Genomic DNA, 23,279 nt, shown 5'->3' with positions numbered 1-23,279 from the left:
AAAAACGTGCTACATTTTTCAAAGTATGCACAGGAAATACCAGATACACAAGAGATTGACACTGGTTTACACAAGGAATTTACCTTTTTTGTACCTTTAGATGAAAGAATGGCAGAGGTCCAGGTCTTTGAAAAGAGGGTATTACAAGACTTACATCCCTCAAACAATCGGCGAAAGATAGACCGTCCTTTTGCAACACCAGCCATCGTGAGAAAATAGCCATGAAAGATCTTCTCACTAACAAATCCATCATTATTCGCAAGGCCGATAAAGGTGGGGCTATTGTACTACAGGATCAGGAGGCATATATCCTGGAATGTAATAGAAAGCTTCTCGATCTAAATTGTTATGTACCACTACTCGATGACCTAAGACTACAAGAACTTATTTGGGACAAAGTCTTAAAAGAAAAACAGCATGGTTGGATTTCCCTCAAAGAAGCAGACTTTCTGTGCACAGACAAACCACAGATCCCACAATTTTATACTTTGCCTAAAATTCACAAGTGCTTGGAACGACCCCCTGGTAGACCCATCGTTTCAGGGGTTAATTCGGTCCTCGAGCCACTTTTGCAGTTTGTCGACTTCTTTTTACAGTCACTAGTACGTAAAATGAGTTTGTATGTGCAAGACACTGTCCAGATTATTTACGAAGTAGAGGGACTGAATTTCAGTCCCAATACCGAAATTTTAGTCAGCTTAGATGTGGTGGCATTGTACACAAGCATTCCACATATAGCTTCTCTAGCAATACTTGAAGAAAGATTGTTAACACGAATATCCTCATTTTACCACTGCCATGTCCTTTGTGCTGTGGTGTGCGGATATGTCGTTAACTGAAAGCTATTTCCATTTCAACGGCGGATTCTATAGACAAGTTCAGGGTACGGTGATGGGGGCTACTCTAGCCCCTAGTGTCGCCAATTTGTACATGGAACAATTTGAAGTCAACAAAGTTTTGACTGATCTGAACCACTCCTGGAAAAGGTACATTGACGATATCTTTGTTGTCTGGAAGGGAAGCTCTAATGAACTGGACGATTTCTTCAATTGGTTGAATACACAGGTTGCTTATCTCAAGTTTACCATCACGAGCAGTACTGAAACATTGAACTTCCTCGACTTAACCATTGTCGCTGAAGGCCAGACTAATGTGTTGAGTGGCAGACAGTTCCATAAGAATACAGATAAGAACTCCTTATTACACTATGGAAGTTTCCACCCTAGGCACGTGAGGGACAATTTACCACTGAGACAGTTCCTACGATTAAAACGGAACAGCACCCACAAACACGGTTTTAAAAAAGAAGCAGATGCTTTGAGTGGACGCCTACACGAGAGAGGCTATCCACAGAATCTAACATCAGCAGCCGCGAAACGTGCTAGCAATGACAACAGGGAAGTCCTACTCGAATACAAAACACATTCTCAAAAAGTTGAAGAAGACAAACTGGTCTTTGTGAATACGTTTAGTCAGCTGTCGAATCCAATTAAAAAGATCATGTTGAAAAATTTGAATATTTTGTCGCATGGGGACAAACCACTGGATAAACCAAGTGTAGCGTTCAAAAGGAGCGCGAACATTAAAGAACTGATATCCAGAAATAACCTTAGCTTAAAGGAATGGTTCGGTCAAAAATGTGTATTGCCCCTACGGGTCGGCCATGTGTTTTTAAGCCTAAGTTGCTCGATTTTAGAAAAATTTCCTATGGACCTTACCAGAGTTTTCGTCCATTAAACGCACGCGAAAACAGGCACCAGGGAGCTGCCATTTTGTGATAATCCTACCATTTCACCCATCGCCCTGGCTGACCTGCTTTTGCGGCACTAAATCATATCCCCCGCCCCTGAGCCTGACATTATCAAAACATTCATATTCCCCGCCTCTCTCCGTGACGTTACTGTGCTGCGTAGGCAAACGCGCCCAGCCGTCTTCTACGCAACTTCACACAGAACCCGGAAACCAACACAGATCAGCTCACAACACAGCGGGCCACAAATCGGAATATGAAATTGTATTTTAAAATCAAACAGCAACACAGTAAATTTGGTAAAGTACATTTATTTGATATTAAATGTTTATAGAATATTCATCAATTGACATATGAACTCCGAAAGTCATTTATTTTCTTTTATCTCTATCCGCAAATCCTTAAAATGTTATCTTGAGTCACGCGCTGTTCTTTTATGGTACACAGGGTGTTGGTTTTCGTTCAAAGAGGCACTTTTGTTGCACGTTGAACCGCAAGGCTGTTCCATCAAGTAGGCACTATGCCAGCGTAGAGGTTGATATGTTGCTTCTAGCCGCTAGTACCGCGTAAGGGCATATGGGCCCTTGGCGATCGTCCCATAAGATCATCAGAATGGTGCAGTTGTTTACATTAAGCTGCAGCTGGCGGCTGAAGAAACCGTCTGCCGGTGTCTGAAACTGGTGGCAGGGGCAAAACGGGAGTATGTACCTATTTTGAAAACATAAAATTTATAATTAGTCTCGCCAGCCGATCTTTATTAATATTATTCATTTTATTTATTACGGCCGAGCTGAAACTATTTGCTTTCAAGTATAGTGCAATGGAGTATGTTCGGCTCTAAAATCAATGCGAAAACTAACTAAATAAATCGAGGTTGTTACACGATGAGAAACAACTTTTTCTTCTACATGCATGTGGAATGTGGACCTGCATGCCCATGTGCCCGCTACAAGGACAATCCCACAAACCTTTTCAAGGCTCTTCATTCATTCATTTATTCATGCATCCATTTATTAATTCTTCATTCCGGTATAAAAGCGTCTAAAGAGTTACTTACATTATATTTGCAATTTCCATTGTGTCTCTGCGTAATGCAGTCCGTAAATCCCACTGTGCTCTTGACAACGATTTTTTGTATACTGAACTAACATGAAACTCAGTCTAGTTTAAGAATTTTCTGCCTTGTCGTCTCAAACGTTATTGCACCCCCCAGCCCCATCTTCAAATGAAGTTCTTTCAGCATGGTCCCTGTCTCTCAAGGTCAAAAAACAATAGAACCTTATACTGCCACTGCGAGTTGTGGGCCTCTTCAGGGCGCGAGCTGAAAATCAAAGCCGCTGACCTTCACTAGAAATTAGCATACATTCTTTCTTTGCAACATCCCGTAGTAAAGCCATCTGTGAGAACTTGAAGTTTCGAATCCATCTATGTAGTGCGCCTCAATGTGCAAATGCAAACTGGCTTCTCTCATCTGCAACGGCTCGCTTGGCGCGTTCTAAGGCCCCAATTTTGTCCTCGTTGTCTGTGAGCTTTGAAGCCCCAAAGAACCATAACTATTGAGACTTTTAATTTTTGGGGAAGGTCAAGTGAAAGTATAAAGTACCCGAGCAGTTGATTTGAAAGTGAGATTTATTGTTTGTTTGTTTTATTATTTGCAATACGCAAGCCTGCCCTCGGTTAACAGTGCCCACCATTTATAAGAGATTGCGAAAATTAGTTACATCAACAAAAATATATACATACACAAATAGACAAGGTCAGCAATATAAGGTGAATAGAGAGAGAATTCAAAGATGACACCCAGGTAGTTCGGCACCCAGGATGGTGAAGGTAGGGGTTAGGGTTAGCGTACTTTGTATGCACACTGTACAATAAAATTTATTTACAAAAAGACAATCGTATTACAATTATTTAAACCGGGATTTGTACTTCACAACCAGCTCTCCTTTGGGTGGACATGGCACAGTGGCAATTTTGGGTGGTAATGGATCAGTGCTCTGCACAGAAACGTTCAAAATCCCATATCTGTGCTTCTCTAATACAGCAACAATAAGGCTTTTGACAAAGTCGAACTCCATTTCCTCATAGACTGGTTTGATCACCCATTGCTTACTTCTTTTTGAAAAGGCCTTAGTGTAGCGAGGCATCCTTACATTACCCTTAGTCCTAGATTGTTCATGGCCGAGATTCTCGTTATGGGCCAAGACGGCAAGTAGAGTCCTATGTCTCATGTCCTGTATGCTGAAATCCAAGCGCTTTGGCCTGTACTTTAGGCACATATTGTGGAACACCTCCAAACCTCCTGTGTGACAGAATTCTGTCAGTCCCCTCAAATCTCTTGATAGAGTTTTATCGAAAAAAATGGCTTTGTGTGTCGGTGAAGATGGATTCAACCACTTCTTCTTCCGTGCCTCCACTTGGGATAAAGGGCTATGTTCACATTGGTGGAAATGTAGGTTTTCTGACCAGCGGTGCACATTGGTACAGTGGTGATCAGTGACCTCCATTTTTCAAGTAGTATTTCCACTGACCCTTCACAAGTTTTGGAGCTCCACCAAAGATGGTTGCTGATAGACTGGGACCACTCTGAAATACTTTCCAAACCTTTTTTTTTCCTCTGCAGCCGAGATTTTCTTATTGATTGATTTAGCAAGATGCCATACGTCAAATTGATGTTTAATATGTGGGAACTGCTCTCTCATTGTCTTGGCAATTGAAACGTGTCTGTCCGTGGCTATGAGGTCTTACTATCCATGTACTGAAAGTGGTAGGTGCAGTACTTGGCAGAAAATCCAGGGCTGTCGCACTGTCCATCGCCAGCTAGCCTGAATCGTTTGCCTCCGAATGTACCTGCTAGAGACAATTCTTCAATTTTTTCAAGAATCACTAATGACCGCAAACAGATAATCATGTTGGTATTTGTAGTACTGCGTTTTTGAAATGAAATGGAGTTCCACAAACTGAAAGAAAGACTCTAACTTTCTAAAACTGGAGCCACTAAAAAGTGATGCAGCTGCACACAGTAGATTGCCTGCTGGCAGTTTCCCCAGCATCGGTTGTGCAGACCATGAGAACGTATGATGTAATCTACAGGCGGCATGTATTGTGACGTTACTGCCTTGTTTTTGACGAGTCACATGAATCAATGGCTTCCCACATACTTTCCCTCTGACGGAATGCCCACATTTCAGCATACTTATAATATCCATCAAACAACTGTTGAATACTATGTATTTGCCCTCTTTCATTAGACTGTCATCCTGCGTCAAAGTTGATTCGGCCTGTGACGTTGAGGACATATCACCACATTTGAAAGAAATATCGCTGCTATCAACTTCTGATGCGTCAGTGAATGCTGCTGCTGGTTCATTCTCTGTCATTTCAACATCTGTAACTTCAACATTGATGGGAGAACACAACAATGTCGACAGCTTTTTTGGTGGCAATTTTTTTGGCGGGTGTAGATTGTGTGAATTGATCTACGACTACTTCAGAGCTATCTTCAATACTTCCAGTATCATGTTGTTGCGGCGGTGCGGTCGTACTGTAGCAATGGTCCAATAAAACTTTGCTGGATTCTCCGGACACATTCATTTCATGTTCTGGCCATTGGACATGAGCATCCTGAGTCTCAACACGCTGCGTCTGAATTAATAGTTCCTCCATAGTGTAAATGGTCTGGCAAGCAACATCTCTCATTCGCTTCACTGTCTGTGTATGTATAGTTTGTAGACCCACGGGTAACTAGAGGACAGATTGGAAAAGGGATGTTCAGTTTAAACACAAGATAAAGTATAGTACAATTGACTGGAAAAAAAAACATAAAATAGTCCCCAGCACAAAAACATTTCTAAAGTTATGAACTGTTTGTAACTAACCTTATTTTGGTTTCTTTTCTTTCCAACTTTTTTGACTCGACCTTCAACATCTGCACGCTGTTGCTCTGATACGTATCCGCATGTCTCCCTTTCCTCTTGCGCTGCAACGACTATATTTTCTGTATCCGCTTAGACAGCACGGAATGAGGCTCCATCGACTCCCTGAAACATAGTATTTTCATTACTGTGTATCAAAATATTGTTAGCGTAAAACGCACGTGAGGACGAACACACATGTACATCTCAATAGCCAAACACGATTTAAACATTGTGTGGAACAATCAAACGACAAGTATCCGAGCTCTGATGACCTAGTTCGATGGAGATGTGAGTATACATACCTCTGGCTCTACATGGACTGCCACGAATGATTGTATTGAAGAGGAGGCATCAGCAACTCCCTGAAACACAGTACTTGTGTTAGTATGGTTTTCAATATCGTAAACATAACACACAATTGGGGTCGACGGCACAGGTACATATAAAGAGATAACCACAAATGTTGCATTATCTAAAAGAATCAAGGAATATTTAAAAATGATCAGATTTAATCGACTTATTTCTCCAATGTATTTACATCTGCATCATCTAAATGTGATCTTGTGATTGCAGTGGAAGCTCCATCATCTCCCTGAAACACAGTACTTGCGTTAATAGGGAAGAAAGTATAGCAAATGGAATCACGTTATATGATCACACTCGATGGAGCTGTCAGTATCCATACCTCATGCTGCTGAAGAATATCTAGGGCTGTTGTCAATGTGGTGCGCACTTCCGAAAGCTGTTGTGCCGATTCGTATCCGCATGGTCCCGCATCCACCGGAATTACTTGAATGTCAGGCTCTGCATCAAGTGCAGGGGTTGACGATTCAACAACAGCCTGAAACATAGTATTTACATTAGTAAGGATTACAATATTAAAAACACAACACACGCTTGGGGTCGACCACACAGGTACATATCAACGGCTAACCACAAATGAAACATGGTATAGAACAATCAAACGACAAGTGTTCCAGTCCTGATGATCACGGTCAGTTGAGTTGTCAGTATCCATACCTCGGGCTGCTGAAGAACATCTAAGGCTGTTGGTAATGTGGTGGACGCTTCAGCATCTCCCTGAAAGACAGTACTTGCATTAGTATGGATAACACTAATTATAACTGAAAACAAACACCAGGGGACGACAACTAAGGCGTATATCAATTGGAAAGCACTAACCAAACAATTGGTAAAATAATCACACGATACATACAAACTATTACTTGACATGCATAAAACAAGTCTGTAGCGGAATAGCCAAGTATGATTACCTGATCGCTAGAAGTGGTTGATAACTGCAAGCACGTGATGGAAGTAGAATGTTCTTGCTTCAGATTCAAGGGATAGTCAAGAAGTTGTAAAGGTAAATTATTGTTTGATAATGAAATGCCAATATTTAAAATTGCCATGTAAGGAGACAGAATACTTGAGTAATGCGCAATATAGCACAGTTCCCTGTGCCCATATATAGATTTCGTTTGTGGGTTATGAAATCTAAAAATAATATATTGATAAATGTCATTATTCAAAAAGCTATACACTCATATCAATGTTGAAAGTATTACAAATTGGAAACAAAACCTAAAATATCAATGAATCCATTCGGCTACCTACACACTATTGCAATATTGCAAGGCCTAAAGCTAAAAACGGACACTTGACTCACCAGTGGCGGATTGTGGATGAATAGAGTGGGAATAGCGTTTGCGAGCAATTTTCGTGTCGATCGCCGTTTGTTCTTCTTTGTTACCCAAGATGTGGTGTACATGTTCGAGGGAAAGTGCTGGCTGCAGATGCGGTATCGATCACCCCTCTTGTCCTCAAAGACTTGTTGGACTCTACTTTCCAGCTCATCCAGTGGATATCCGTAATGTCTGACCCATTCTCTTATTCGATCAACAGTTTTCGGGAATACATGCATTGTAGTGCCTTCAGATTTAGCATGGGTCTTCGAAGGGAAACCGCTAATCGAACAGGCAGGCATTGTTGAAAATTCTGAAAAGTAAATATGAAGATTATTATAAAACCTTGATGAATAAAAATGTCATAAAAAAGTAAATGAACCATACCATGCTCAATGCAAGGTTTGTTTTGGTCGCCGGAACTATACCAGTTCATCATGGGCGGCTTAGTATTTGCATAAATTACAGAAATTTCTGTTTTGTCTTGCACGAAAAGGAACCATGCTTACATTATAGACTGGAACCCCGAAGGATGCAATTCGATGACAATTGACACAGATGAAAATAAATAGATCTATTGATAGCATAACAATTGAAACTCAAGTCAATAGCAATGAGACCAATGACCATAGCTCTGTTGGGTACTGTAATAGCAAATAGATTGAAATGTAAAAATGAGCGAAATATGACTAGGATACATGGCCTTACCTTGACCAACAAACAGTTGGATTCAGCAGGCCGAGCAGTATGTTGCAGGAGAACAGGTAGATGGCCACAGGTAGCACACTGACGAGTTTGCTCGAAGCGGTCACAGATAGCACAGTGACGAGCAGATTATCATAGATCTCAGTGCTTCTCAGGTAGAAGGTTCAGGAGTTGACTTGCAAAGCACAAAGATGTTCTCATGAGACATATCAAGTGGTTTATAAAGTATTAGAAACAGGGGTGTGTTTGTGAATGAATGACGTGTGTATGTCGTGGTATTATGTTTATTGCAGGGGTGCGGCCTGCCTCAGGGGAGGCCTGCCTGGAGACTCGGGGTCTGAGGAGGCCATGTGAGCGATGGCCCCTGGGCGTGGGATACCTTTTGAAGAGTACATGCTGTTTGGCACCTTGGCTGTTTACGCCTGTCACAGCCCCCCATGCCAGCGCTCATCCCCGGGTGCGAATCGCCTTTGATAGAGGGGGTGGGATGGATGGGCCTGGGGTGTGCAGATAAGGCACAGGAAGACTGCTGAATGGAGACACACTTATGTGGATAGCAGGGGGGCGGCGTTCCTCAGGGGAGGCCTGCCTGGAGACTCAGGGTCTGAAGATGCCATGTGAGCGATGGCCCCTGGGCGTGGGATACCTTTTGAAGTGTACATGCTGTTTAGAACCTTGGCCGTTTGCGCCCGTCCCTTGCCCTTATGTGATGTTAAAGGACACGGGGCATCCATTTTTGTACCCCCTTTCCACTCCATTTTGGTGACCAGGCCTCACTGCGATAGTACAGCGCGCAGAGCACATGGCCCACAGCCTCGTTCCCACTCTGACTGGAAAACTCCAGAGGTATTTGCAACAGCTAAAAAATGTAACACATCACTCTCTGAGATCACAGTCCTGCATGTGAACCAGCTTGAACCATGCATATGGCTCGTTCATCTCCACAAACGTGTCCTTGCCCACGCACCCTCGCCAGTGGAAAGTAACTGCCATTCTGACCCTGTGTCCCTGCAAGGTATTCTCTTCATGTGCCAAACCACTGACCACGCAATGATGGCCACCTAGCAGATCCCCAACTAACATTAGACCCCTACTGCAGTATATCATTGCCTATCAATAACAAATGCCACATATCAGAGATTCTTGTGAGCACAGACCCACACTTCAAACACTGTATTATAGTGGTCAAGACCCTAGACCTAAGGCCTGTATAATCCAATGTTCATTGATAGTATTGATATATGTGTGACTTTTATAGAGACATAACCAACTGAAAGACTTTGAACAAGTGTTATTTAGTGCATGCATTATTGATAATATATTTGGTTAGCTTAGATAGTGACCACCCCGCTTCACAGCGACCTGAACTTCACCCATTCCGAGCACAGGTGTCTGACGTCCATCCTTGCATGGAGACACACTTGATTGATTTAAAAAATCGAAACAACCGTTGTTAAAATATATGTGGTGTTTTATTTTGTAGCTTATTTGGATGACACAAAAATACAAAAGTTTACACATTGTACAGTTCAGGTTGCAGCACAGCGAGAGAAAATCCCCTATACTGACCGCTGTCACTCGGGAATGTTTCTCTTATGGCACCAACGGCACAGGCGGGTATCACTCTTCGAACGCGGTGTCCAAGCCTCCCCTGAAGCCACCATGTAAAGGAACGATAGGCCACCAGCCTGTACCACCTGTGAAAAGGAATGAAACACACTGTTTTTAAATGACCGAAATAATTTTAATAAACGTTTGTTGTCAATGACAATTCTTGTAACTAATGGCATTCTGCTTGGACAAATGCTATCTAGACACTGCACACTATTGAACGACTTTCATGCGTTACAATGATATGTATATGTAATTTTGGATATAGTAGAAGACCATGAAATAGTAGTGGCATCACAAGCGGAGTATAATTACTCATTACTCGGATTATGAGGACGAACAGTTGTGCGAAGTTCGTGCATAAGCACCATCATTATCCTCAACACGGACCATGTGAGGCAGGCTGCCCTGAAGTCTGGCAGCTCGGTGATGCATTGCGGTCGTGGCTCGCCTTCCGAGATGTAGGCCACGCATCCCGAGTTTTCACAGCAGCAGCAGTTCTCCTCCTCGGTCGGCATTAGCTTGCACCGATTGCATGTGCACCAGGTGGAAACACCGTCCATGCGACTAGGTCCAGTGCCTTCATCCGTTGATTCGTCCTGCCAACTGCTGTCCGAAGCCCCATCGTTTTTGCATGTTTCCCTTTCCAGTAGTTCCTCCTCGGTATACTCGGGCTCGAACATGTATGGCATTATTGTATCCATCGTGTGTTGCACAAACTAAAATAATTGATAGCGGTGGTACTGTTATCTGTCCACACGGGCTACAAGCAACGAAGGTAGCTGACCAGAGCACAGAAACGATTCACAGAATACTCAAAGTAACACAGAGAGAGGAATGGAATCGAAAATCTGCTGCTGTGTGTTGTGAAACTGTCTGTTTATACTTATTGAGGAAAGAGGCGTCCTGCCATTTCCATGGCGACACGTCATTAGCTGAAGTGCAGCGAATGTTGACACGAGACGTGCTTTGGCGTTGTGAAATGGGCGGTACGCATCTGCTGATGAAAGGCTCAGGGGCGGGGGATATGATTTAGTGCCGCAAAAGCAGGTCAGCCAGGGCGATGGGGGAAATGATAGGATTATCACAAAATGGCAGCTCCCTGGTGCCTGTTTTCGCGTGCGTTTAATGGATGAAAACTCGGGTAAGGTCCATAGGAGAAATTATTCTAAAATCGAGCGACTTAGGCTTAAAAACACATGGCCGACCCGTAGGGGCAATAAAACATTTTGACCGAACCATTCCTTTAAGACCAGCTAAACAGAGTACGCTTCCTGAAAAATGGGGCCTAACAAAACTGAAGGGACATTTCCCGTGTGGACAATGCACATGTTGCAATTCCACCACCAAGAGCACAGAAATGGATCTGGGTTTGAGTACAAAGTGGAAACAAAACCACTTTACTTATTGCAACTCCAACATGGTCGTGTACGGTAGTTTGTGTCCGTGTAACCTATTATATATAGGTAAAACAGAAAGGAAAGTAAAAATCTGTATTGGTGAGCACAAAAGCTGTATTCGTAATAGATCAACTAATGCACCATTAGTAGATCGTTGGGTGGAGCATGTCCACTCAGTCGAAGATCTGCGGTGGACAGTGATTTGGAAACTGAACCCTTCAGGTGATGGTCACAAAGATAAGAACATTTTACTGAATAGAGAGTAAAGATTAATATATCTGGGCAAAACATCGATCAATGGGCTCAATGAAAAGCTGGACTGTACAGTCCGACCCCTCTGAAGTCTACCTATTAGTCTTAACTAACAAAATGGATTACGATTCAAGGTACATACATATTGCTGTGCCAAATGTCGCAGTAGCTTATCCTATTGAGTCTGCAGGAAGTGACCCCACTACCTCCTTCTGAGTTGAGGTACCCTTTTCAGTTTTCACAATTTTACTCTCTGTTCAAATTGACGTTCTACTTGATGCTGGCCATCGCTGTTTGGAACCAACATTACAGTGATTTTTCAAGTTCCTGATGGTATTTTATAACATTGTGTACCAGGCTGAGTAATCACACTTGTAGAAACTTGTGATGACAACAAGTGTCGAGTAAGTATCCTCTAGACAACAGGTGATGACAATTATCACGCGATACTCTAAGTACTAGTAGTACTTCCCATACCCTGTGTCAAATATGTAATTTGTTAAACAAATAAGACTGGACCGCGGCTAATACGTTACTGATGTCCGCAAGCTTATCACCGGCGATCTTGGTAACCAGTAGGACCAACCAACGTGCCGCAGTAACACTTTAGATACATGTTGCCTAATAATTTAATACCGCATATACTTTCCCAATTGTATTACACCCTAATATTAGTTGATGAGAAGGTTAGCAGCGTTTTCTATTTCCATCCACTTTGAAGACACAACAAATCAGACTCGGGTAATTACCTGTTGATTAGTTGTGACTACAATAACCACATTGCACCACAAAGTTACAACATCGTTGACCCACCCGCTGGCTGCCTAGCAACTAATTATCACGCAAAACGTCACTCGTTTTAAAAGGCCCAGCTAAGACTGATTTCAGTCTACGCTCGGGACGCGAGAGCAACACGAGCTTGAAGTCATTGTGAAGAATGTGACGACATTCATGATCTTTCAACGGTGATGCAGCTGGGAAGACGGGGACTAATTAGCAACACACTAAGCCCTTAGCCCTCTCTGCCCCAGCAACTTCCGCTGAGACGGCTCGGTTTTCCAACATGCGTTTATTAACATCTTAGCAGATGGGGGCTTCCGTCTTGAGAACACAGTCTTTCTAACTCCTTCTTCAAAGGTTCATGGGTACCAACTGGTATGTTCCTTAATTTATGTACAACGGGCTTTGCTCCTTTTTTCAGAACAATGCAATGCTTAAAACCCTTGAGCAAGCCTATATGGTTATTGAATACATCTGGAAAAGACTGCACCAAACTGGCATCTGAATTGCAGCACTTATCTGTGACACTCATGATGGGAATGTTTTCCCCCGGATGGATTCTGATTTTCAAAGCCGCTTGTTCCCACCAGCCAACTATTGCAAACCCTTTGTGGGCAACATATAACTTGCAATATGTTTGTCTCCCTTCAAAAGCCAACTGGACCCACATATAACCGAGAATGTCAATGGGAGACTTGCCATAACCTGTCGCTTTGACTCTGCTGAGACATAGATCCTCACGTTTTTTTTTAAGGATTCTATGGAACGTGTTTTCATCCACTATGGTATATGGGGATCCTGTATCCACCATTACTTCTATGGTAATTCCATCAATAGACATTGGTACCCATGAGCCAATATTATTTTCTTTAGACGAAAGAGTTAAAATTTGCACCACATCATCCATTTCTTTGGTGACTGCTACGGCATCATCAGAACCATGTGTCATTTCCACGGCTCTCACCCCCATCATGTTGCTCCTGGTAGACTGGCGATAACCCCTGTTGCCACTCCCCCGCATGAAATTCCTTCCTCTTCCTCTGATACTTCTACACATTTTTCCATAGTGACCCATCTGGCCACACTTGAAACACTCCACACCGTTAGCTGGACAGTCTCTATCTGGATTCACATGTTTGTGCCAACCACTTTGTCTAATGCCCTTGTTTAGATCTGACCTTGCAAACTTTTTTACCATGGCAATCAATGTCTCTTCATCTTTATTCATTTCATCACCTACTACAGCTTGAATAGGGCCTTTGTCGAACATTTCTTGCTTACTTTGCACTTCTCGCATGCATTTGTCGCCCAACTCAATGGAGCGTGCAATATCCAAAGTCTGTTCCAAAGATGGATTCTTCGCCTGCCAAAGTCTTTGTTGTATTTTGGGATCAGCAACATGAAGAACAATTTGATCTCTCAAATATTCATTTGTTAACCCAGTAAATTCACATGTAGCTATGAGACCTCGTAATGCTGCGACATACATGTCAATGGACTCATTTTTGAGTTGTCTCCTGGTGAAAAACCTGTATCTTTCTAACACCACTTTAGTCTTATTTCCAAAATGTTTGTTTAATTTCAACAAGGCAATATCGTATTTCCTTGAACCGGATGTGGAATCATCAGAACCACTTGGGGTATCACCACCATCAGGTAACGTCCGAAATATTCTTAAGGCTTCAGCCCCAATACAACTGAGTAAAGTGGCCTCCTTTAAATCATCACTGAACTTTTGCGCCGCCAATGGCCCTCATGTAGACCTGGAAATTGTCTAACCATTGTTCCCACGATAAGGTTGGAGTCCCAGGTTGTGCTAAGAACTTCTCTGGTGCCACTATGCTTTGCATCGTAGAATATTAGAAACGCCCTTTTTTTTCTTTTTTTTATAATTTCTTTATCTTTGTATATAGTATGTGCAAATTCCACATATGTACTTAGTCATGAGCCAGTTGGAAGTCTGTGGTGATAAATGTGTTCTGCCTACACAATGTAGTTAACCCACTTGCATCAATGTAGTATAGCAGCCTGATCTGTTCGTTTGGCAAACGAATATCCTGTTACATAACTAGTTCATTAGTGTATTGGCAGACTGTGAATTCATAATATTATTGTATAATTGCTATAATGCGTCTTCCAGTTGTCTAGCGTAGTCTTCAACTCATGCAGACATAACGTAACTATGCGTTGTTAAAACACACCGCTCGGTGTTTTTTTTTTTTTTTTTACAGTTACTATGTCCCAAAATGGCGGCATGTACAGGACGCTGCAAGGTCCTTTACTCTGACTACGTCACGCCGTGCTTCGTATTGTACGCGTATGGTTTCAGCTCCGCTTCGTTGCCAGGTTATTACGCAACTGTACGTTACTGTACTTGTTATCTTAACCTTCTTATCACTTCTTTTTTTTCAAATTGGCATATTCTTATGTTGTACCTTGGTTTGATCAGAGTCCTTCTTATTTCTTCGTTGTATCGCCCGTATTATCCAGTAGTTGATGGTTCCGGCCGCCCGTTCCTTATATAATCACGCCTCCAGAACTCTCCTTCGTGTGAAACAGGCGGCCTCCTCGTCGCCACTTGTTATGTATGTTCTTGTTAATAAAGTAAACATACATCTGCATTCAGATCGTTATCTTGTTTATTGGTAAAGGAGAGTTCCCCCACTGCGTCCGCTGTCCGCCTTCCTCGAGCTGAGTCTCACATCGAATCTCAGCTCGAGGAACGCCCCATCGAACCACAGTATGCGAAGGTTCTATTAACCTTCACATTATAACATTGATGTTTGTACTTCGTCCACAGGTCCATTACCCACCTGGTGCGCTCGTTACGGACTCACGTAAGACCTGTATGCCGAGTGCTGGCCGCGGAATTCTATGGGACTGGACTGACATCGATTCTCAGTTTCCAATGGCTTAATTGTCTACTCCCACACAGTCACAGGTGAACAAGCAGGCTTCTCTCTTAAACATACTGGCCCTCATTACGACCCTGGCGGTAAGGGGTTTACGCCAGCGTTAGCTGCGCCGACCCCTTACCGCCAACTACGAGTTTCCAGAGCGCCATGGTCACTTTTCCGCCCGCTTTTTGCGGGCGTAAAAATCCATGGCGCTATGGGACCTCGGTGTTAATTACGCCACCGTAGTGTACGGTGGCGTAATTAACACCTTCCCCACTCCCATTGAGCCCTATGGGGCCGAAATGGGAATGGGGAAGGGTAAATGGGTCAATGGGGACTTACCGCCCCGCCAACCTCGGAATGGGGCGGTAAGTCCGCCATCCGCCATGGCGTAAAGGGACTTTGCGCCATGGCGGAAAAGTCCGCCGATGGCGGAAAAAATCCGCCAGGGTCGTAATGAGGGCCACTGTCTTCTGTTGTATGTACGCACACTGAACGCAGTTTGATTTCACCGTTAATGACAGACCTCGCTCGTTCATTTTTTCACAGTGTGGAATTAACAAACTAGTAACTCGACGGCTGCAGGGTCCACGTGATCATTATTAGCAATTTCAACCAGAGGCCGCAAGAGGCTTAGAGGTACTTTCAGTCCTTTACCCCCGTTCGCTGACTTAGCACCAGTAATGTGTGGATAGCAGGACCATTACAACGTGTCCATGTTTGTTTTTCTCTTTTGATGTTTACCTTAGTAATAGTTGCTAACAGAAGGGATAGCCCCTACTGTGGAAGGCTGGAAGGGCTGTTGTACAAATAGGGAACGAAAGAAGAACTCCAACCACAGATAGATTGCTAGACACTATCTTTTGGTGTCTTAATTAATACCTCTACTCATACGACAGTGATCAGATTCCGAAACAGACTAATCCGGGCTCAGGACGCCAGTGTGCAGCCGCGCTTAGGCCTTTCCATCCACCCCGGCCCTTTGAAAAGAGGTGGCTATCGGTGAGTGTGGAGGGTTTTTGCTTTACACAGGTGTACATGATTAAAGTATGAGGCAACCCCCGGATAGATGGTGTCATGAACATGCCCAGTATTACTGGCAAGTGTGATTGTGTTGAGACATTCACTCCACCTTTTTTGCATGTTACTGTAGAAAGCCATGTCTATCCATGACTTGAAGTTGAAGTTGAGCGTAAGCAGATTCACTGTTTAAGGTAGTTGCAATTGCAACCTGGAGGGTTCTTTTGATGATGAACTTAATAAATCTATCTCCATACGATGATACAGCACCAGGAATCTTTTTTAGTGGTTATTGAGCACTTAAGATGATTTCTTTTATGTGGTTATCAATGATCCACAGTATATTGGCTGATTTGAGGGCTATCCAGGATTTAAGATTAGTAATTGATCGCTGTCCTATTTCTCTTCCAGGTGGGAACACGTTGTCTCTCGAAACAACCGAGCGATCAAATCCACCACAGCGGGAACTAACAGACCAGAGTGTGGACTATCTAATTGTTGACCCATTTATTGGATCACTATTGTTTATGATAAATATTGTGGAGTGTGTTTACAGGCAAAGCAGCACCCCTGAAGAAATTCCCCTGATTTTATTGTGAGTGTGTTGCGTGAGGAATCAAACATGTTGGGTTGAATGGGAATGGAGTGTAGTGGTTGTGAATGAACTATTGAGTTTTTTTTTAACACCTTTTTGGTTAACAATTGCAGTTATTGTTATTAACTGATCGGCTAGACTAATTATAATGTCGAGCCAGAAAACGTATTAGCCTTGTTTTCATTTTCCCTGTTGCATTCTATTTTGCCTGTTACTATCACTTTTTGTTACTATTTGCTAATTCCACTGAGCATACATTGTGTATAGAATGACCCATTGTTTGTGTCTATGAATTTTAATTGACGTTCATAAATAAATTTACTATTTTTCTATTTATATTTTCCTTATTTTGATTAGTCCAAAAATGTGGTTGAATACGCCAAATTTGACTGAGGGTTACCGCTTAGCACTAAGTTGTGTAGTGGTTTACAGTGTTGTTCGGTTAGTGCTAGAGAGAACACTTGTCTATTTCTCTGTCCCCCTGAATCAGAACCCTGCGCACCAGCACTTTGTGTGAGTTTTTTTTAGGTTGTACCTAATGTGGGGCTTGTTGCTGGTGTGAAAAAATTGGCTGTGCCCAACCTCTTTGTTTGTCAGTGGGTTCATAATAATACAGGCCATTGACCTTGAACCCCAGCAAGTTATAGCTTCCTTCGTTGATTGGTAATAACCTGAAGGCTGATTCAATGTCTAATTTCCCTGTTAGTGCCCCTCTCACCATGGCCTCCACCAGCTCCACTGCATCCTCAAAGGAGGTCGTAATTCACCCTACAGTTTTCCTCTGCTATGCCAGGATTCACTGATTGTCCCTCTGGGAAGGATAGGTGCTGGATGAGTCAAAACTGCCCTACTTCTTTCAAGGGCACCAAACCCAAGGGTGATACCCTATAGTTCTTAAAAGGAGGGGTAGTGACAGGACTGGCCTCCCTTCCTAGATTAACTTCCTTTGCAACTTTCTGTTTCAATACATCTGTTATTTTTAGCGCTGACTTCAAGTTGTCAGTTTCCATGCTCCCTACTGTCCCAGTGTAAGGGATTAAACCCCCGTCCCCAAATCCCTCCCAAATTAGTTTTGCATCTGCACTGTTATGGTAAGAGTTTAGGAATGGCATCATTTTAGCAAGGAGTATGGGTGTAGGCAGAGTTGTCAATTTCACTTTGTATTCTCCTTTTGGCTTTGTGCTCACGCTCTTTTTTCCCCCATCACATGATGTTGTGCTATGACTCCCTGAACATTTAGTGCATGCATGCTTGAATTTACAGATTTTGGCGAATGGGCAATAGCCTTGCTCAAATTTCCAGCATTTTGCTTGCTCCCCCTGCTGATAGCTGGGTCTACTATTCCAGGAGGAGCACCCGCAAAAAAGGAACCCCTCCTCGTGTCCCCATATGTTCATTTCTCTTTATTTTAATAAGGCCTCTCCACCTGTGCCCTTTCCCCCACTTCTTTTGTTGCTACCATCTTTTCAATGTAACCTGTCACATCCACTTCATCCCATGACATAGCTGGCCAAATCTGCATTTTTAAACGGAAACCCCTGTCACATATTAACCACGCATCTCCACCATAAGTTAAGTAAGCGGTATGGATGTATTGCTCATAGGTAAATAGCGCCCCCGCATCCTCTGGGAATTTTTCTACCATAATGGATGCCAGCATTCTGAAACCTGCTAACCAGTTGTGAAAGGTCTCCTCCTACTTAAAGGAATAGTGCACTCAGAAATATTATTTCCTAAAATGATGGCCAAAATTCTAAAACATAGTTTCGACATATTTTGAATGAAAGTTCCTATGTAAACACTTTGAGCAAACAAGGCTCAAAGCGTTTACACGAGAGCATCCATTTTGCGATTTCAGGCAGCCTCCTCAGCTCTGCCCTAGCGGCACTAAACAAGCAGCAAAACTCCCCTACTGGGAGCTTATGCTTGCTGCAGCCAGAGCAGAGCTGAGGAGGCTGCCTTCACTTTCATTTTACGTTTTCGGTGCTCCCCAAGCCCAGGGAAGCACTGAAAACGTAAAATGAAGCAAATAGCTGAGGCGCGTCAATTAAAAATACAACGTTGTTGTATTTGTGATTGCTGTGGTTGGAAAATCATGGAAATCATAAATATAACAACGCTGTTATTCTGACTGCGGTGGCTTTCGCATGGAGCCTCCTGGGCTCCCCCAACCCTGAGGGAGTCCAGGATACTCCAAGTGAAAGCTGCCGCATTCAGAATAACAACGTTGTTGTATTTTTAAATACTGCGGCAGGATGGAGAGCCCGCCATTCATAACATTAAGGTGAGACGTAGTAGAAAGGGGCACAAGGAGGTTACGGGAGGTGGAAGTCGGTCCTCCTTCTTACGGCTAGTTAACATACCATTTCAACCTTTTAGGCAAACCTTCCTTCGTGCTAGAAAGACAAAACTGAGTGGGCGAGTGCAGGCAGTCATCACTTAGCTACGAGTCACATTGGTAGAGACCGCTGCAGTCCAGCGTAACACCCTCTGCCTTTATCTCCCACAGCTGCTTTCCCTGCTTCTCTTAATTTCTTGGCTGCTTCTGTCTGCTGCCTAATCGCCTTTGCTTTCGCAGTCAGTGTCCTTCTTCTTTTGGCCCCTGGTTCCTCTTCTCCAATGGCAATTAGCTCCTGCATGGCCTGCTCCTCAGTGTAAGTAGGGAACAACAAAGGGGACTGCAACTCCTCTCTGGAAGGTCCTGGCACTCCCCTTCCTAATTCTGTTGCCACTTTCTGCAACCAGTTGGCCCCGTGCCTGGCTGCAGCCACCCTAGTCATCTGTAGGAACTGCTCCAAGTCCCTTTCAGCACTGCTTGTACCGGGTGTGCCAGCCCCTTGCGCCTCCATCTTGCAGAGGCTTCTGTGCAGCAGTAACAAACCCTAGCACGTGGGCAGTTTTCTTGTTTGCCGGTCTTATTGTCCCGCTTTCTCTCTGTGTTCTTGTAGCAGTGTGCAGTTGTCTCTCGCCTCACTGCTTCACCTGCTTTACTTTGATTTAATGCCTTACTGCTGTAATTGCTTTACCTCTCACAGCCGCGGCCCGTGTGTTGAAATATTCGTCCTTGCGGCGCGTTCCGGGAGTCCCTCTTGTCCTGTTGACTACTACCGAGTCCTTACAATCCCAATGGCAGCAGCCTTCACGGCACACACACGCTGCCTGGTTTGCCCAGCAAATGTAAACGGGACGTTGTTCCCCTCGGCAGCGGCAAACCGGCGCACGCACTGCCTAGTCTGTACTTCCTCCGAGGCTCCCCAGCGGTTGGTTAATCTCCACAGCAGCAGCCTCTCTGGCACACGTACTGCCCGTAGACTTTGGCCAGAGCTTAACCGTTTATTGTGGGGGAGTGGTTTCTCAGGCCTCGCACCGCCTGCTCTACTTCTTCAAATACATCTGATGCCGTTCCACTTCAACCGAGGTACCGGCTTCAAAGGCATGCGAACCGCCCGTTCCACCTCTATAATGTTCCAGAGCAGATCCCCTTCCTCAGGTTGAAGTGGCTTCTAAGGCACCCGCGCTGCTTGCTCCAGTGCTGGTTCGGGTCGCGACAGCAATATAATAGCTGCGTAGCTGAAGCAAAATGTTTGAAATCAGATCACAATGTTGCATTCAGCTCCTCAAAAAACAGCTCCCGAACTCCTTCTTCCAGCTTTGGTGGACCAAAGATTCTGCTGTATGCCGGCTGAGCCTCTCTTATGCCCCTGGGCTCGCCCCTTTCCTTTGTTGCCCTTTTGCGGGCTTTGCTTCTCGCGTGGCGGGCTTCCCGTCCCCTTTCCTTCTTCCTGGGTTGTGACCCTGGTTTTAACAGGTTTTCGTCCCATCCCTCCCCTTATCCAGGGGAGAGAAAGGAGGACGCTGCCAGGTTATCTGGGCGCCTCCTTAAGGGTTCCCCCGTAGTCACCTCCATAAAACTTTGAGGACGGACAAAACCTGAGGCATCTTTGTCCATCGACAAATCTTTATAAAAGATAGCTTGAATTGCATTCTTTTCTATGTTTATAAAAGATGGCTTGAAAAAATATACAATTCAAGCAATCTTTTAAAAAGCTTTGCTAACGGACAAAGACGCCTCAGGCTTGGTGATCTGTGCTCTGCTCTGAGGCATCTTTGACCCTCTGTGAACCCGGGGGCTCTGTGATCTAATCTCGAGATTAGATTCCAGAGCCTCCGGGTTCACTGAGGGTCAGTGACTTGGGGAGGGGAAACAAAGGAACCATAACTTTGTGACCCTCACGCGAGGGTTCACAAGAGGAAGTTGGAGTGACCGACAGTAGTGCTAGCCAGTCACAGCGTTGCTGTAACTGCAACTTCCAGTTTCAGCGATGCTGTGACTGGCTGGCACTTCTGTCAGTCACCTAGCTGCCTGACTTTAAAATGGAGGGCTCACCTCCTGTTGCGGCTATGGCTGTGGCAGGATAATATGTCCCGCCATGGCATGGTGGGACCGGGGGTCATGGCAGGGTCTCGGCTCAGCGCCACTTTTTGGAGGCTGCCGGGGCCCGGTCTCGGCTGGCTCCAGCCCACTTAAAGCACTGCTGCTGGCTATCAGCAGATGGCTGAAGGAAACCACCTATTTGGCTCACCGCCTGGCAGGAATCAATTATCCTTCAGGGATTGTTGGTCATTCCACCAGAGGCATGGCGGACTCCTGAGCAGATGCCAGAGGCCCCTGTATTATAGACATTTGGAAAGCTGCCACCTGGACATCCCTGATTACTTTTGTTCAGCACTAATGACCAATTCTTCTGGGGCAGTAGGATCGTTCCTTTGCTTATTCTGTCCGAGGAGCAGTTTCTTGGTGAATGTCTGGCACTGGTTCATTACATTTCACCGTGTTGCAGTCATTTTCCGTTGGTGAGTTTCTTTACATTAGCACCTAGGCAGGGACGTCATTTAGGGGTTGCGACCCCTGAGGTCTCCCTTGCTACCCCTAAAAAAAAAATGTTTTAAAAAAATGTTTTTTGTTTTTTTTTAATGCAGGGTCCTGGGCAATGGCCAGCACCATGTGGCTTGTTGCTTCTGGAGTGGCTGGCTTTCTTGTTTAGGCCTCTTAAAAATAAAAACATTTAAAAAAAGAACATGGGCTCCACAAGTCTAACACTTTCAGCACTGACCCTAAATAAGAAAGAATAGGAATACCAAATAATTTGTCTTTCTAGAATTCTATACAATAATTGCTACACTCATTAAAGGTTTATTTCAGGCACACTTCATGGGGTGAGTCACTGATATAGTCTGTTCTTAAACACCTCAACTCAGCCTTTCATCCTTCTGAGGTCGATAAATGAGTACCAACACAGGTTGGGTAATATTGTATGTATATTTGTTCTATAAAAAGCGCTTCGTAAGTGCTATATAATAGCACATTATTATCATTTGGCCATGGACATCTGCTTGCCTTCACAGTAATTTGGTAATATGGGCCTATACACACTGATCTTAATGATCCATATGGCGTTCCATTCTTGTATGAAACGTATATCACATTATAGTGATATCGTAACCATATTTTGAGTTGTTTGCTTAGGAACAATGCTATGTGATGCGACTTCCTGTTTTGTCAAGGGGTGAAAGGTTGTGTTCCATCGCTTCCGTGATATCACTTCAAGGTGGGGTCAAATAACATCACTTCCTGTGATGTCATCAGAGGTCAAGGGTCATGTGATGTCACTTCCGCTGACCCTAGCATTTTGGTGAAATGACGTCCCTGCACTTAGACTCTTATTTGGCATGCTTCAACAACTAAGGACGGGTCAAGAAAGATGGACATGATGGTAATGCTCTGGATTACTTAATGGTCATTTTCATTATTGCTATTCCCACTCTTCCCTGTCCCAGTACTTAAACCCCTCCCCCACGCCCCTAGGTTGGTCGTGTTCACATCATGGGTCTTGGGTGGTAGACAGAATGAATAGCGATACAGCACAGGGGCACTGGCCAGTGCGATGGAAAGAGTTTCACTGCTGATGGGGGAAGAGCAATGTCCAGAAAATAAAGTTCTGAACTTTCACGAACTAACTTGTTTTGATTGTTTTTCTAATAAGCTTTGAATTAAGAACATGCAAAAACCAGGGAAGCAGAATGATTACATGGAAACGTGTCATTTTTACAAGTTGAACGAAAGAAGTGATTCCCTCGAGTGGATGCGGAAGCAAAGTGGCAAGAACATCCCCAGAGAGAAGTCAGGATTTAAAATAATCAGCCGTGGCTGTCGTACAGCTGTGAGGCACCGGGAGCCACGGGCCATGTTAACATGCGATATGAATGCATGATACATTCCTTTAGCCATAAGAGATCAGCCGTGCACCTTTCAGCTCGTTAAAGTGTTCAGTGGGTGGGGGTGGGGAATCCTCTTCGGTCGCAATAGGTTCAACATAACGCATAGCAATGTTAGAAAATATCTATTTTCCTCCTTTTAATATTTAGGACAAAAAAGAACAATATTTTGAAATCGCTATTGTAGGAAAATGGAAATGTATCATTTTAAAGCATTAGTAGTGCGATAATGAACAAGGGAGAAAAAAAGTGAGACGAAACTATTACAAGTCTAAGAAAAGTTATGGTCCCACCGAGATTTGAACTCGGATCGCTGGATTCAAAGTCCAGAGTGCTAACCATTACACCATGGAACCCGCCCTGATGACGTATTCATTCATGCATTACAGAA

At 43.9% G+C, this 23,279-nt stretch overlaps 1 long non-coding RNA gene and 1 other non-coding gene across 2 annotated transcripts in view; one reads left to right on the top strand and one right to left on the bottom strand.

Annotated features, from left to right (window-relative positions):
- Window positions 1–22,294: 22,294 nt before the first annotated feature.
- Window positions 22,295–23,279, top strand: part of LOC138532681 (uncharacterized) — a 60,196-nt gene continuing 59,211 nt past the window's right edge. Inside the window, exon 1 of the long non-coding RNA XR_011284863.1 lies at window positions 22,295–22,386. This is a non-coding gene — a long non-coding RNA (uncharacterized lncRNA). The remainder of the gene's footprint in view (window positions 22,387–23,279) is intronic.
- TRNAQ-UUG (transfer RNA glutamine (anticodon UUG)) lies at window positions 23,173–23,244 on the bottom strand. Its single transcript has one exon. It is a non-coding gene; the product is annotated as a tRNA-Gln (tRNA).

The sequence above is a fragment of the Ambystoma mexicanum genome (genome assembly GCF_040938575.1).
Source record: "Ambystoma mexicanum isolate Mex_15411 chromosome 12 unlocalized genomic scaffold, UKY_AmexF1_1 Mex_chr12_unloc.2, whole genome shotgun sequence".
In the NCBI taxonomy this organism is placed as follows: Eukaryota; Metazoa; Chordata; class Amphibia; order Caudata; family Ambystomatidae; genus Ambystoma; species Ambystoma mexicanum.
Note: the sequence above shows the minus strand (reverse complement) of the source record. Positions and strands in the feature narration are given on the sequence as shown.